Source organism: Etheostoma cragini, chromosome 1, assembly GCF_013103735.1.
Source record: "Etheostoma cragini isolate CJK2018 chromosome 1, CSU_Ecrag_1.0, whole genome shotgun sequence".
NCBI lineage: Eukaryota > Metazoa > Chordata > Actinopteri > Perciformes > Percidae > Etheostoma > Etheostoma cragini.
The window spans coordinates 6212128-6229987 of NC_048407.1; the positions used below are offsets into that span (position 1 = coordinate 6212128).

The 17860-nt window shown below is 42.3% G+C and overlaps 1 protein-coding gene across 1 annotated transcript in view; it reads right to left on the reverse strand.

The window, feature by feature from the left end:
• The window catches only part of cemip (cell migration inducing hyaluronidase 1), a 225213-nt gene extending 218500 nt beyond the window's left edge, over positions 1 to 6713 (reverse strand). Inside the window, exon 1 of the mRNA XM_034867622.1 lies at positions 6514 to 6713. The gene's annotated coding sequence lies outside the window, so the exon portion shown is untranslated. The remainder of the gene's footprint in view (positions 1 to 6513) is intronic.
• Between the last annotated feature and the right edge of the window lie 11147 nt (positions 6714 to 17860).

The window sequence follows — 17860 nt, forward strand, 5'->3', positions numbered from 1 at the left end:
TGAGTGTGTGTGTGTGTGTGTCTGTGCATGTGTATGTGTGTAAGGTCATTATTATTGGGGTCATTGCAGAGGTATCATATTGAGATCTGCTGTTTCCTGAGCACAGAAATGCTCTTTTAACTACGTCGACAGCTCCATGTCTGCTGTGATTTGGCTAAAAAACTACTAATCACCGCCGAGGTGTTCTTTGCCTGTTGCATAAAGGCCCTGCAGCAGCTTCAAGAATGCATTAAGCAACAAAAAAACTCTGGTAGTGTTCGCTGTTTTTCTGCACCAAGTCTGCTCTGTGTGAATAAGGAGAATTCACGGAGAAGATGAGATGCGTGGAGCTGCAAACAGGGTAAATGTATCTCAGGAATGCTCAGACTGGAAGCTGAATTCAGAGCATACAATAATGGCAGCCAGTGAAGCCATGACCTCCAGACAGAAAGAAAGAAAAAATATATCAAAACAGAATTTCTATTCTTGCCTCAAAAAGCAGCTCTCCACTGATGGTCTAACCTTTGAGTATCAAACCCTCAATCCAAACCAGGCTACCATATCCTTACCATAGGCTGTCTGATGTGGTGAATTCAGAACAATTATTGAGATTTTATTAATACTGTATTTTCAGTTTAATTTGTTGGTTCACAGAGAAAAGTATATTAGATCAAATAACCAATCATCAACTGTACATCACAAAGCAAAATGAAATATCTGACATAGAAACCTGTAAATCTTGTTGAATCCAGAGTAGGTTATGACAAAAACAGTAACTGAAGTTGGTTATGTTTTTTTCTTGTGTTCTACAACATAACCTGCGTGTCGTCTTTTCCCTTTATAGCAATGTGCTGATTCCAAAACATGCACTGTTTATATCCAGGGGGTTTTCTTAGCCTGCAAAAGGTGGTAAACTGAAAAAGTGGGTAAGGAAGAATTTCATGGGTGTGTGCTACACTACACCCCGCTTCTCAGTGCTTTGATCTAAATTGGACTCTTGAGAGCCAAACAAAACACAAGACGTGGCTGATTCGTGTGATTCCAATGTCAGCGGTAACACAGCTGCTGCATTAAAGCCTCGAGCTGCTGCAGCGGCACATGGAGGTAGGGCAGGATATCTTTCTGGATCACATCAATCCGCAAAAACAAAAGACACACAGCATGAGCAGCTGTCTGTTGTATTGCCAGGGCAGTGCCTGGAATCAATTTACACCCTGTTATCCATGCAAGCCACTCATTGACATTTTATTTCATTAATTAAGAACATGGACTGGGTGGAGGAAGGGGGTTAGGTCACGCAACTTTTGTTGCAGGGTAGCAAGTACAGGCAGGAGCACTATTGTTCTAATCAATTTCACAGTCCATTACAGAATTGATGGATGGGATAAAAAAAAAAGTACTAAATTCCGTCTGGGCAACTTTATCTACAAATATGGAGCCCTTATTCTCCAAAGCCGAGCAGAGAAGAAAGCAGCCTGCAGCCGGCAGGCCTGACCAGGGGGAGACACATTTTACTCTTACAATTGAGGCTAGAGAACTGATGGTTTCCTCAAGTAAACTGTGGCCTTTGGCTGCCGGCCCAATCGTCCACGGTGGCAGCTTTCTACAGTTCTTCCCTCTGACTGTATGTGTGGAAACTCCAGCCTACACTGGAAAGTAAAGGGTCTTTCTCCGCCAAGAGTTGTGGTCCTCACATTTGAAAAGGATTGCTTTAAATAGACATAATCCAAGAACTGCAAAACGGTTTAGTGTGTGTGTCCATACTTGCAATGCTTACTAGATTTAAGAATTAATCAGAGAGCACTTTCAACTACCTTCATTATATTCGTAATTTACTGAACAAAAGTATCCACTTAATGTGGACTCAAACAGAATAATGTATAGCATGCATATGTTAACATTGGTATGTTTTTCTTTCTTTAGAAGTTGGAAGTAGCAATACTTGATTTGTTGCCCACTTGGGGGGCAGTGTGACAAGCTCATAACACAACATTTTTCACCACTTTAAATTACGCTGAATGTGTTTGCAAACAGTTGCCTAATTCCCATTTAGAAGACATTAACATTCAACTGGAGTTGTGATGAAGCCTGATATTCATTCTTTTAGGTCTGGTCTCCACCAACTCCTCAAAGAAATATCTGGCTCTTAAGATGCTAAATGCTCCGTTATGTTCACCAGTCACTTTACTGTGCCTGTCTGCAGTTTGTTCCTGAGCAGGTGGTGTACATTGTGTTTATCCAAGTTTTTCCACTGAAAATAACTGCATGCTGCTAATGGAAACAAAGCAGCAACTTCCAGTTCTGAAAAGTGAAGCCAATGCTAAAGTGCCTTAACCCTAATATTGTCCTTGGGTCAAATTTGACCCGTTTTCAGTTTTTTTTGTTTGTTTTTTGGCAGAAAAAATAGCCCGTCGAAATAAGCAATATCATAAAAATATCCAAGAACTTTGGCAAAAACATCAAAAAAAGCACCCACAACATTGAAAAAGTTACAAAAAGTGATGATAAAAATATAATAATATAATTTTTAAAAAAAATCATGGTTGACGGGAAGACGACACAAGGGTTAAACCTGCATTCTATCTAATTTCTGGTTGGAGGTGACTCCACTGGCTCCAAAAATAAGTTTCTTGTTACCCCAAAAAAACATTTTTATGAATTCATGATCTCAATGTTAGTTTTAAGTCTTATTCAATACAGCAAAGTGTTATTTTTGTAAATGATAGTCCCATTTATTTTAAATCAGACGATAACGCAGGGGAGGCTTTAGGACCTGTCAATCAGAACAGAGGCTCAGCAACGCTAACCATGCTAACAATGTGGACATGGGTGGTGTCCATGTTTCATCCTAAACTTTGACTTTCTCACTGTGTGTATTTCTTCAAAGTTAATTGGAACATTTTGGTCAAACCAAGGTTTGAATAGAAATGTCTTGTTCCGCATTCTGCCAACCAAGATAGCTAGCTAGCTAGCCAGCTAGCTAGTTGGTAACTTAAGAGAAAGTCTGCCGATTTTCCACCAGCTCTGTTTACTGCCGTACATGCTGATGAATGCCACGAGTACCTGGAGGGCCTCGTTTACCCCCAGTACAGGGTTGAAAATCTAGGACTTTCCTTCTTTAGCATTTAGCTTAGTGCGACAACATTAAACCATACAAAACCCTAGCTTAGACGTGTCATCCTCCCTAGCTCCAGATTTTTGTTCAAATATGGTCACATCTGGATCCAACACACCAGGATGGCAACGGCCAAAATGCAAACTCAAGGCTTCAAAATGGCAGTCCACAAACATCAGCGATGCTACGTCTATTATTTTTACAGTCCATAGCTAAGAATGAACCAAAACAGTGAGCACTGTGGGTGTCCTTACAAGCACCACCTTTAACATTACGCAATAATTTGATCCATTGTTTAGTGCAGCCTTACATTTTTGTAGTTTATGCTGTTCTGTCAGTTAAGCCCCTGTCTCCATCATCACTGCTGATGTTAACTACCCAGCTCTTATTCTAGACAGTCAGTCAGGGGGATTAGCAGCAGAATGAGACATTTTACAGGTGGCACTCTCATGCCATACTCTAAATGGAGCCGGCAAAAGTATTTTATCAATAGCCTTGATTCCTTCTAGCAGGAAGACAAGTGTGTAATTGCAGTTCCTGGTTTCTTCAGCCAATACTTCAGGTTCCGCAGCAGAGAACTTCCACACCCTTCTGTCTTTCATTGCTGTCAGATATACTAAAGATGCAGCTTTAACAGCCTAATATCAGGCCTTAGAAACGGTAGTGCATTCAAATTTACTTAACCGCAGCTTTGCTCATTTAAATCATCAGTCATACTAAATACCCCAATTTTGGTAGGTTTGGGAAAGTCATATGTCAAAGCTTTCATTTTATGACCTGGATTAAATTGGATCACCAGTCAGTTCGATCAGTCAGTATGGCTGTGACAATAACCGCATTGCCACAATACTACTGCAGTGATGAGATCACCGCCATCACTACATTTATTTTATTTTCACTTTTTGCTGGTAAAACAAAATTTTAATTTTAGACTTTTTAAGACCCTGTACAGAACCTCTCACAACAATTCTATAACAGCATGTACATTTGCAAGTCAGCTGTAGATAAAAGGCAATGCCACTAAACCTCAGCTTGCATAATCCTAGCTTCACAGCCTGGGATCTCTCTCTTGCTTTCTTTCTTTCTCTCTCCCTCCCTCTGCAGGTCACTCAGACACAAATTGCAGTCCACAGAAATGCCATCCTCCTCCTCATCATCATAACTGCCTCTCGTTTCCAGCGTGCTCCTCTCCTGTTGCTTGTTATATGGCTAGTCTGCCCCTCATCATCATGCCGTCCTCTCTGGAGGTTGCTGACGGTGATAAGGGAACACATGAAGACAGCTCTCAGACACAGACAGCTCGGAGGCAGCGCTGATCATTCCATCAGCACAAGCAGATTCCATCTCAGCCCCGTATTCTGCAGTCACAAACACACAGTCCCCGTCAGCTGCCTCAACCAGGGATGCGTTGCATTGCAAATGGAGACAAAATGAGTTGTGTTCACCAGTGAATGTTAGGAACTATAGGCATGAGAGCTGCCAAGTAACTGTTACAATTATAATCAGAACGCTAAAGAGAGACATCAGGTCTGTGCTGGACAACTGCAGAGTTAATGATATAGTAAGCAGGAATCATTTTCTGATGTTTGAAAGAAAATTGCATACAGGCCTACTTGTAAAATGCTTTAACATTAAGCATGAAAGGAACTATTACTAAATAGAAATGTATTTTTTTGTGTATGAGTTATCATATTATAGTTCCACACAAGTTACACATATTGAGCTTTTAAAGGTCCCATGGCATGGGCATTTCACTTTATGAGGTTCTTAACATTAATATGCATTCCCCCAGCCTGCCTATGTTCCCCCCATGGCTAGAAATTGTGATAGGTGTAAACTAAGCCCTGGGTATCCTCCTCTGTGTTTGAGAAAATAATTTGCTCAGATCCAGGCCAATCTGGCAACCTTGCCCACTTATGAGGTCGTAACGGGCAAGGTTACCTCCCCTTTCTCTGCATTGCCAGCTAAGAAAATTTGGCCCACCCATGAGAGAGAGACATCATGGCTTTCAAACGAGCAAAGTGGCAGTTGGTGAAGGCCACAACCCTAGCCTCCACCTTGCACCCCTTCCTCAAAAGCTACAGACTCAGAAAGGGCACATACTAAGGAAAGCTCATTGTGGGACTGGCTCTAGTGGCTGGAATTCTGCACCAACGCAGAATTTTGGGAAAGAGACTTCAGATACAGTATTAGGGGACCACTAAGGTCTAAATTAAAGAGACTTCAGATACAGTATTAGGGGACCACTAAGGTCTAAATAAAAGAGATTTCAGATACAGTATTAGGGGACCAGTAAGTTCTGTATAAAAGCATCCAAAGAGAACAATGTCATGGGACCTTTAAGGCTGATATTGATAACTTTGTTAATTGATAACTTAAGTTGAAATTTGAAAAACAATTTGACTTTGTAAGTACATAAACATAAATATGTCAAAAGAGTACTGTCAAAATGGCTAAGGCTTTGACACATTTACACAATTACGTAAGAAATGTATAGCCTGTAAAAAACGTGCAGAAAGAAAGGTTAAGGTATGGGTTGCACCGGGGGACTTTGGACTATTTATCTCTGCACGTTACTTCTAAAAATTCTGCCTACAGCCCTGATGAACAAACATCTGCACAGACAGCCCAGTTGATAAACATCTTCTACGCAAATATTAAGTAGAAAATGTCCACTAACCTGTTGGAACAGTGCACTTGTTTCCTCTGGAGCCGAACAGTAGCGCGAAACTGAGCGTTTACAGAGCGGAGGAGAACGGACACCGGCACACGGCTGCCTTACTGGCGGCGAACAGCAGTTGAGCAAGCTCCTATCTGAACATGCTCCATTCAATCAAAAGAAGATAGTTCTCTTCCCCTGTTTCAGATCTCAACATATTCTACTTAGTTTTTAAAAGGTGATCCAGCTTGTACATCAGATACAGCTTATCTCCCTGCCCGCATGTGCAAGCAGTTCTGGCAGAATCAACAGAACACCAACGCTGCATGTGTCCTGGTGGAGACTGCGCTCCTCACAAATACCCACAACCCGAGATGAACTGTTTCATTTTATTTATTTTTAAGCCAGCCGGGGTATTCAAGGACGGTGTGCTCGAAACAGAGCGGTCCTATCAGCGTGCACTGCCCGGGAGTGCACTTACCTTTGCCCCTAAAGTCGTGGCAAGACATGCGGCGTCCGTTCAACAGTTCAGCCCGCACCCACACGCTGACCAGATGTGCGGACGGCGACCCTCTGCACGCACAGAATGACAGCACGCACAGAATGAAGTGGGCTCCCGTCCCTAGAAACACGCGCTACCTGTGGCTCACAGCGGCCACATTATGACCCCGAATACCCACTGTATGCATTACAATATCATCACACACACAACATAGCCATGCCACAAAAAAATATGTTTAAAGAGTCTATGGAGACCTACCGAGCTGTAACGTGTAATCCGTGTCTAGTCCCTGGTGTGGAGACTTAGAGACGCGCAGCTCTGAGCAGTGCAGTGATGGAGCGGAGCGCTGTCAGTGAGTCCGCCGCGTCGGAGCGCAGAGACACGGCCATTCCTGGTCCAGACGCACGGTATAGCGCCGCCTCCAGTTGCTCCAGCTGGAGGGAAGACACGCCCACTATGTGTGTGTGTGTGTGTGTGTGTGTGTGTGTGTTCCTATTTCATTGATTCCTTGAAAACCTACTTGCAGGGGGCGTAGCAAAATAATGAAGATAAGTAATAAATGAAGTCTCTTTAGATTGTTTATTTGGATTTGATTTATTCCATTTTATTCAGTCAGCTGTTCAGTTATTGTCAGTAAATCTTACTACCTCAGATCTAAGACTGTTTTCAACGCCTTCTTCACACTGCCATAAATAATTCAGGTGGAGAAATAGTGAATATTTATTGTGTTGGCCTAAAACAGTCAAGTTGTTCTTGGATGATCTTCTGCAACCAGTCAATAGCTAGAATATACTGTAGTCACAAAGTAATTCCTCCAAAAAAAGTTTGAAACTGCGCTTCAGACAATACGGAGAAAGCAGGGGTTGCATGTTTTAGGTTACTAAGTGGGTCCATGAGGAGTTGTGTCCAGAAGGAACAAGCCATTTCTACAACATTTGACATATTGGGAAAAGTAACGCATGTTGGTACCGCAGTTTTGCTTAGTTTGGAAGTTATTATGTTTCTGTTAGCTTGTTTAATATTTAATGTTTCTGCTCTGGAACTGGTCTACAAAAAGCAATGGATACTGTGGCCAAGGAGAAGGATTGAGAGGACCTGAAGCTATGGAGACCCGCCATCATCAACCATTTATACTGGACTGCGTCTTTCACCCCAATGTGCACACCCATGTCTGGAAAAGAAAGGGAAGAAACAAGGAGTGGCTGGAACCAAGTACTATGTGCTCAATTGCGGGTCAGGTGTCGAATTTTCATTGTTGCGTGTCAAATATTTGTTTGAATATGCTACTAATTGCCTCAGAGATGTAATGCATAACCATCTGTAGAGGAAGAATGACAAAATCTGCATGTCCCATCCCATCTAAATTATATATTTGTTCAACAGCCTTATTCATGATAAAGTAGAAATTGGGAACTAAATGTAATCATGCCTTGTCAGTGTTTGTAATAATAATAAAATACTCGGTTTTATACAGGATCAACAGCTGCCATAGTGTTACTTCCAGAAAGGCCCTGCTGAAGGATATTCTACAGCTCTCACCGGGACACCAAACATTTTCCTTGGAGGCATTCCATTCTTTAATCCTGCACTTTGCGCCAAAGCACACCGGCTTCTGTTTTCTTGGAATATACAGCAGGTAAATGTTGATGAAGGTTAATGGATGAATATGGCTACAGCTAATGCAGTCTAACACGGCAGCCAAAATCTCATTGAAAAAGGTCAAAATGGTTCATTACAACAGCATGACATAGCCTACAGTCTGTAGAAAAACATCAGGAAATTCAAAACATTGCCTCTTGAAACATTTTGAACCTTACTAACCTCATGCTGGAATGTATTGTAATGCCGGTCTATGACACCACATTGGTTTAGGTGTGGTCCCTAATATTCAAGTGTACCTTTTCTCTCTCCATTCCGCCAGTTTCGTGAAGGTTGCTGGTTGTTCGAGCCATAGAAGAGAAACCATCAAAACGTGAGTTGCTTCATTCAGTTTCTAAAGATAATTTTTCAGGTGCATCAGTCAATGAATTTGACTGAGTGATCTCAATATTTGTTTCCCTCATCAAGAAAATGCATCGGCCCTGATGGTCTCACTGAGAGAGGGATACAAAAGGTCACCACAGGCCCTCAAAGAACCACAGGCCATCCTGTCCCCAGCTGCACCTGTCCCTCTTTCAACGCATCACAAGATCCCAGAGGATGAGGAAATCGGTCACCATCTTGAACGTCATTCATGTTTTAAGTCCTAGTTACCAGTGTCAGGAGCAGTGTTAGGAGTAATGCAATAAAAAAGTAACGCAATTACAGTAGTGTATTCCTTTTTGCTGTAACGCAGTAATATAAGGCATTCCTAATTCCATTTCAGTAATATTATACCTGTTACAATCTCAGTAACATGAGTTACAACAAATTAGAACGCAACATTTACTGGTGTTTGGTTTTTACAACAATTCACCAACACTGTGAAATATTTCTTTACAGGAAAAAAAAGCTGTGTGTTATTTCCTGTTGCTGTATTCGATGGTTGAGGTGACTGCAGATACATTTGCGAGATGGATATTATTTTCAGGAGTTATTACGCTGCGTTGAAGCAAGGGGCTGTCTCGTCTCTGTTACTGTGGTCAGAGCCAGAACCAGAGACGGAACGGACATCTGTGTCCCAACGGGTGACGGTACATTAGAACAGCAGCGGTGTCTGAGCTGCTGACAGATAGAAACATGTTGGAAATTAATGTTTATGTTTGCTAGACGTAATGCCATTGCATTTTATTAGCCGTGGAGAGTAACTCTGCCTTTGAATGACAACCAACCACGCTTGTCTCTAACTTTGACTGACTGATATACTGCTCCATATGTTGCAGTTTTACAAACAACAAAGTGAGCAGACGGACATGTTTTGCATGTAGCATCTCATGTTCATCAAGTACACAACAGACAACTTCTGTGTAGGCTACTTAAAAAAATAAACACACTTCATGTGACGGTTTGCAGTAAAACTAAATTACTGGTAATAAAAACTGATAAGGTACTGCACCTTTTCACATATCAGCTGTAAACCAGTACTGTAAATAATGTAGATAGTGAGTTTTAATCACACTGTAACTGACCATTTCCTTTAGATTGTTTAAACTTATTCTTTTAAAGTGCTTTAACAAACATTTTACAACAATGCCGTATTTCAATACAACTGTAAGGTACTTTTAATTGAGTATTTTCATTCTCCTACTTGCTTATTGTACATTTTACTTATCTATTTTTATAGCTGTAGTTACTTTGCAAAATCATATTAATTATGCAAAATATTATAAATAATCTATGATGTATGTGGATACTACAGGAAGTTAACTTCATAAATGAGCTGCCAAGTCAAACTCCCGCTGTTATTTTGGTAACAGTAACTCAAAAGTAATGCAAATATAATGTAATGCATTACAATTCAGAGACAGTATTATTGTAATATGACTATTTACTCTCAAATGACAGTAACTAGTAATCCATAATGTGTTACATTTTGGAAGAAACTTGCCCAACACTGCTAGTAAGACAAAAGAGTATCCAATTACAGTAAGGAAAATAAGTATTTGAACTCCCGGCTATTTTGAAAGTACTCCCACTTAAAAATCATGGAGGGGTCTGAAACTGAAATTGACCAAAAAGTTCTATTTTGGTCTCATCTGACCACATGACTTTCTCCTATGACTCCTCTGGATCATCCAAATGGTCATTGGCAAACTTAAGTCGGGCCTTGACATGTACTGGTTTAAGCAGGGGAATCTTCCGTGCCATGCATGATTTCCAACCATGACGTCTTAGTGTATTACCAACAGTGACCTTGGAAACGTTGAGCCAAGCTCTTTTCAGGTCATTGACCAGCTCCTCCCATGTAGTTCTGGGCTGATTTCTCACCTTTCTTAGGATCATTGAGACTCCACAAAGTGAGATCTTGCATGGAGCCCCAGTCCGAGGGAGATTGACAGTCATGTTTAGCTTCTTCCATTTTCTAATGATTGCTCCAACAGTGGACCTTTTTCCACCAAGCTGCTTGGCAATTTCCCCGTAGCCCTTTCCTGCCTTGTGGAGTTGTACAATTTTGTCTCTAGTGTCTTTGGACAGCTCTTTGGTCTTGACCATGTTAGTAGATGGATTCTTACTGATTGTATGGGGTACACAGGTGTCTTTATGCAGGTAACGACCTCAAACAGGTGCATCTAATTTGGATAATAAATGGAGTGGAGGTAGAAATTTTGAAGGCAGACTAACAGGTCTTTGGGGGTCAGAATTGTGGCTGATAGACAGGTGTTCAAATAGTTTTTTGCAGCTGTGTCATACAAATAAATAGTGTGATTGTGATTGCTGGATTTTTCTTTTTGATTATGTCTCTCACAGTGGACATGCACCTACGATGACAATTTCAGACCCCTCCATGATTTCTAAGTGGGAGAACTTGCAAAATAGCAGGGTGTTCAAATACTTATTTCCCTCACTGTATATTAAATTTTATTTATAGTATCAAATCGTAACAAGATTTATATTGATATACTTTACAGATAGAGTAGGTCTAGACCAAACTCTAAATTTTACAAGGACCCAACAGTTCTAGTAGTTTCCTCCAGTGCAAGCAACAGTGTGACAGTGGTGAAGAAAAACTACCGGGGCAGGAGGGAACTCCTTTCAGTTGGATAAATCCGGGATGGATGAAAGATATTTGCCCCTACTAACTTTTCCTCTCTTAACCTCTCTGATCATAACTGGAGGAAAATTATTGTTGGTTATTGCATTGTAAATGATGTACTGCTGTATGAGTTTGAAAATAAAACTGACTGGTGGCTCTGGTCTCTGGGTCTGGTAGTTGACTGAATGTCTGGAGTGGTGGTGTATCCCTTATTCTTATTCTGTGTGTTGGAGGAGCGTTGGGTAGGGGTATGGGATTAATGGTAACAGACATAAGAGGTGGTGGTGGTGGTGTGGTGTTGGTGTGCGTGGTTTGTGTAGGCTGTGAGAAACTCACTCTGTTGCTGGCAGAAATGGCCTTTCAGGTTGGTAACTGCCCATTTCTCCTAAACTCCATTGTTCCAATCTCTCATTAACCTGAAAAATCCCTTTGGTCCTACAGCCCACTAGTCTAACATCCCTATGTTTTTGAAAAATTAAATCTTCTGCTCCGACATCCCGTTGTTCCAACCATGTAGGCTTTTATGGATCAACTCCCATAACACTTTCCAGTAAAAGCCCGGATTGAATTTAAAATCCTTCTCCTGACCTACAAAGCTCTAAATGGTCAAGCATCATCATATCTGGAAGAGCTCTTATTGTCCTACTAGAGCACTACACTCACAGAATTCAGAGTTCCTTGTGGTTCCAAGAGTCTCTAAAATTAGAATGGGAGCCAGAGCCTTCAGCTATCAAGCTCCTCTACTGGGAAACCAGCTCCCAGTCTTGATTCGGGAGGCAGACACCGTCACCACATTTAGTAAACCTAAAACTCTCCTTTTTGATAAAGCTTATAGTCAGGGAGTGAGTATTTGTACCAGAAATACTTGTTAATAACCTGGATGTTGTGGTTTGGGGTTTTAGTTTTGGGTGTTTTTTCTCTTTTGGCCCTCCTTGTGTTTATGTTAGTTTTCTCCCGTCTTGTGTTATTAGTCCTGTCCTGTGTTCCCTGGTAAGTGTTGGTTCTGGTTCCTGGTTTTTTTGGCAGTATGGTTTCCTGTCTTGTCTAATCTTGTCCTGCCCCAACCCAATGTGATTCACCTGACGTCTCACCTGTTCCCCGTTACCTCGTTACCTCTTGTATTTAATCTGTGTTCCCTTTGTCTCTTGTCAGATCGTTTTTGTCCTGTTCCTGCATGCAGTCTAGTTCATCAGCCTGCCTGTTCCACAGGTTTTCGTCGATGTTCCTGATCTTCCCCGTGAGTTTTTCCCAATATAGCCACCCTGTTTTTTGCCTTTCCTACCCGTGATTCTCCCACCTGGACCTGTTTTTAGGATCTTTGGACCTTTTCTAATTTGTGGTTTTTCCTGGATGTTGCCTTGTTTGCTTTTTCTCCCTGAGTTTTCCTTTGACAGAGTTTGAATAAAAACCTGTGCACCTGCTTCCGCCTGCCTCCTCTTCTCTGCGTTTGGGTCCTCATTCCACCTCATCATCACAGAAAGATCTGACCAGCATGGACCCAGCAGAGAGGCGCCTGTTCGAGGCCAAGGTGTTGGAGTTTGACAGTTGCCGCGCTGACAAACTCCGGACCCGTCGAGCAGTCTCCTCTTCTGGAGCGGATAGCCACACGGCAAAGGTGGTTCAAGGAGAGGCTGTGGGTGAGTCATTTTGTCCCTCACCTTGATGACATTTAAAAAAGACTAGAGGGTTTCCTATTAACATCACCTCAACGCTCACCCACTGCCTTCCTACTCCCGGACCCACCAACAATGTGGCTATCAGAGCAGTGTTTCTTGCCCAGCCAGCCCCTTCACCGGCTTCTCCCGACCTCGCTACAGCTCCCCTCGGAGAGGAACCCGAAATGGACGGCTCAAACTGAAAGAGGAGACGGAAGGATGGTCCTTTAAGGGTACCCACCTGGCAGTCTCTTCCGTGAACTGTGGCAGCCGAGGACGCGGAGGAGGATGTAGGGGCTCCCGTCGCCATTCTCGGCCCTCCACGCCAGAGCCAGAGCTTGAATCCAGCTGTCCAGAGCAGGAGCTGACCAGTCCCCCCCAGGAGTTGCCACTGACCAGTCCTACCCGGAAGTTGACGGCCAGCCCCCCTGTCCTCAACTGAATGGCCAACCCCCCTGTCCCCGATTGGCTGGCCAGTGCAAAGGAGCACAAGACATTTTTATCTGAGTGGGAGGAACTGTATATTTTTTGTGGAACAAGATGGGAAGCCTTTCTGCTTGATTTGCAAGATGCTTTCACATTTTAAAGCATCCAACCTGGAGCGCCATTTCACCTCAATCCATGCTAACATTGCCTGGGATCTCCCCAAAGGCAGTGAACTCTGCAAGCACAACGTAAACGCGTCAAAATGACAGTCAGAGAAGCAGACTCAACTTTTTCAAAAATTAGCAAAGCACTCAGACTGTTAAGTTAGCATCATATCAGGTAAAATGGAACATTGCTCGTGCTAACAAGCCATACAGTGAATGGGGACTTTGTGAAGACTTGTCTCAAAGATGTCATAGCTATGGTGGAATCCGAAAGATGGCTGTAGGTGGGAGAGGGGCTGTCACAGTGCTCCTAGTCTATTGTTTGCTCACAAAGATTTCAAAGCCTATTCATGTTGATACAGCTCAGATTGTTGGTAACGTCTTTCCACTGCTTCATTGAAATGACAACCCGTCAAAATATGAAGAACTGAGATACAATAAAACAATTATTTGGCAAAGGCAAGCATGGAACCTACACACCGGCTGTGACTTTGGTCTACCCACCACTTTATAATAAGTTTACCAAGAAAACTAAATCAACAACACCAACTCAATCATCTGACAACTGGACTTATTGTCGCCATATGTTTGTTATCCGGAGACATCCACCCGTGTCCAGCCCTGCACCACTTTGAGGCGATAAGAGAAGCTAATCCACGCGCAGAGGACAAACGCCTCACTCATACCTTACAGGTATGTTCAGGTACATCTCCGTTTTCCTCTGCATAAAATCCTGCTCTTCTCCTTCCTCTGTGGCCGAGCTGTCTGGCCAGGGAGACGAGGACGATGATTTGGCTGCCGTGCTTTTAACTGGTTGAGTCAACTGGTGTGGATTTAGATGTGGTGTAGGCATGGTCTTTCAGGACCCACTGCCGCCTAACCAGGAAATAAACATTTCCTTCTATTTCGCATGGATTTGTCTGTCTTGGGAAACTTAACAATGGAAACGAGTTGCTGAGCATTAATTCCTGCCCCAATAGACATTTATGCATACACTTGCCGTTTCCAAATATAATCCATTGTCTGCCGACTGTCTCTTACTGCACGCCACGGAGACACCCAAATCGATTAATGACTATAACACTTCACTGTTAATGCAACACTGTGTCTAAAATGTAAGCACAAAGACCGACAGTGTAGGTGGCTGTATCGATGCCTGTTTGAAATACTGCAAACGTCAAATATCTAAAAGTTTTCAAACGTCGGCATGGTGCACCAATTCAAACTCAATGTGCAATGCAAGATCTAGGTCGTGTTATAGGAAATTCATTGACTCAATACTGTAACTGAAGGAAAGAACAATTTGCTGCATGTCACCCCTTCTCTCTCGTACTCTGGCTCTCTTCAGCTGTTCCTACAAAAGTTTGAACAATTTTCAATTGGTTGGGTTCATGTGAAAATAACTTCAAACTTGGAACTTGAATTAATTAAAAGCAAAAAATAAAGCTTAATGTTAATATTTCTCCTGGACAGTACTATATTACTCTAGAATTTCTTAAGATTAATCTGCACACAAGTCCGTCCCCATGAAACACAAGTGTAACTCATTTTACACTGGATGCACAGATGTAGCAACTAAAATCAGGGGTGAGGGGGTACACTATAAAGATCAGTGCTGCATGTCAGTATTGTGGGTTTTTGAGTAGTTTGGCTAAATAGACGAAAGTGAGCAAAAAAAAGTAGTGAAGATGGTGATATTGTGTGACTGAGTGTTTTTTGTAAGAGTAATTGGTGTGTGTGTGAAAAAGGCTGGTATTGTATTTGTGTTGTGCGTGTTTGTATCTGTATTGTCTTGTATTTGCTTGTTTGTGTGTTAGTGAACAGTTTAGGGTGAGCAGGAGGTAGGTCAGACAGGTGGAGGTAGATTGAACAGGTGGAGGTAGGGCCACAAAGATGGATCCGAAAATTGTAAAAGAGGGGCTGGATCTCAAACTCCATAACAAGTATCCTGAAGGATTAACCAGCAAGGAGAAGTGTGTCATTAAAAGAGCTTTCAGGATAAAGAGTGAGGAAACATGCATTATGCACTACAGAATTCATGATTATCTGTTATGCTACCACTCCAAATAAATCTGTTGACATTTAAACCCCAGATGGAGACTTGTACTACATCTGCAGAAACAGGACCAGTCACAGCACCTGGCCAAAGTAGTACTAACTGCAGAAGAGGCCAATTAAATTTTTGAAGAGTTTCACTGTAGCAAAATTGGTGTACACTGTGGAAAAGAGAAAACACACAGTGCCATAATCACTCGCTATGATTGGCCTGGAATGGAGCAGGACATTCCCTAGTGGGTGAGTTGGTACCCTCAAAATGTTTAGGTGGAATAGCCGACACACGTATCAACTGTTCCGTGTACTTTAAACATAATTATTAGTGATAACATAGTTAATATACCGACTTTCATTCCTGTCATAAAGCACCGGGGATTGTACTGTGTATTAAATTGCAAAAGTGCAAGGCCTGTCTGTGAATGTAACCCTAAAGAAATGTTTTCAATCATCATCATTCTTAAATATGTGTGTATTTTAGGTTGGTTAGTGTCATCAGTGCCAGTTGAAGAGGGAACATATTAAGGAAAAGGCCCGATCCAATCCAATAGAGGTAAAGGAAATGATGGAATACACAATTTTGAAAACTGTATTCGTATAATTTGTAATTTCTTTTTTTAAATATTTCTCAGGTTTCACAGCCTTTGGAACTTGTTGGGATGGATCCGGTGGGTAAACGAAACGTACACTAACAGATTGTGGTAATCAGTACATGTGTGTCATTTTTGATTATTTCACGAAATGGGCCGAAGCATACCCACTCAAAAGCAAAACTGCAGTTGAGGGGTCAAATAGTATTGATTCCTTTTACAAATTTAGTGCACAATCTAGACTGCTAACGGATCAGGGCTCAGAGTTTTGCAACAAGGTACAGTAACGATGCTTTGTGTCCCCATTATGTCATAACACTTAGCGCTGTGCTGACTTCATATCTGTCCAAATATTCATTTAAGGTCAACTATGGGTTGTGTCAGAAGCTGGGCATCAAACAAAGCGTCTGCTCCCCTTACCATCCACAGACTAACGGCCTTGTGGAAAAATTGAATGGCACAACACAGGTTTTGTGCTGCTCTCCTTGTGTGTGTGTACGTGTACACAATTCAGCAGTAAGCCAAACTCCATTCAAATGAATACGGAAGTCAGGATATAGCGTCCAAGCTCCTGGTGATTTATTTGGCGTCACCGTCATATACAGTATGAATAGGAGTGAAACTGTAGAACATAAACAAAAATATACAATAAGCAAGATGTAGTATAATAAAGTATAAACTGTAATATAAACTCTACGTAGCTGCTAACAGTACATCAGTTGTATAGTATTTTAAATATACGGTCAACATAGCATGCAGTTAAGCTAATACGTGTGGTTGATACTACAAGTTACCAATTTACAAAAATATGGCTTGGTAAAACATTCATCGCAAAAATAGTGCCCAGATATTGTTGTATGATCTGTGTTAAACTAGTACTTACAGACGATGCTTTCGAAGGCATAAACAAAAGGATGGCAGCAGATGAACTAAGTGAGTCCCTTCAACAAAAATAAGGCTGCCTGCTAAAACTAAAATGGCCGACTTCCTGTTCTGGGTCAAAGTGTATCTCAAACTACAATAAATTTAAAGGGCCGGTAGCAGGTTAATTCCCTAAACCTGAAGGCAAAACAGGTTTCCTTTTTCTTTAATACCTGAATGCATTTGTGCTGTCAAACAATGATGATTAGAGGTTCCCAGTAGAGCATCTTTATTGTTAATTTGACCTTAATTCCTCTCGGTGTCTACTCTTTTGTCCGGTCTCCGGTTTTGTCTCCTCGCCTGTGTCTCCTCACTTCTTCCGTCTCCTCTCTTCGTTTTGTCTCCCCTCTCGTCTTGTCACCCGGCCTCTTTTGTCTCCTAGCCTCTTTCGTCTCCTCTCCTTTGTCCTCTCGTCTCCTTGCCTCCACCTCCTAGCCTCTTTTGTCTTGTCTCCTCTTTCCGCCTTGTCTCCCCTCTTTGTCCTATTTACTCTTTTTTCCACCCTTGTCTCCTCGTTTGTCTCCTTTTCCTCGTCTCCTCTTTTGTATAGTTGCCCCTCTCTCCTTCCTGGTCCCTCAGTCCCTCCCTTCTTCTCAGTCCTTCTCTCCTTCCCGGTCCCTCTCTCGCTCCCTCCTTCTCAGGCCCTCTCTCGCTCCCTCGTTAGTTCCCTTTCTTGCTCCTTGTTCTGGCTTCCTTTGTCCATGCTCCCCTGTGCCTTTATCCCCAGTGCTCCCTGTTTCCCTCTGCTCCCGCTCCTTGTGCCCTTGGGTCCCCTGGTTTCCCCATCCCTCGGTCTCCTCTTTCCCGGTGTCTTCGGCCCTTTCTGGGTTGTTTTTTGTTCCCTTTTAGGTTTTTGTTTAACATCTGGGATCTGTCTTTGGGGGGGAGGGCTACTGTTGTGGTTTGTGGTTATTTTCCCATTTGACCTTCTGTGTTTTTGTCTAGGTTTTCTCCCCTGTCTTGTGTTGTTGGTCCTGTCTTGTGTTCCCCTGTGTCTGTTTCCTGTTTTATTTTGGTAGTATGGTTTCCTGTCTTGTCTAGCTTTACTTTTGCCTGTCTGATTGTCCAGCCCCGCCCTAATATTATTCACCTGACTTCTCACCTGTTCCCCGTTACCTCATTACC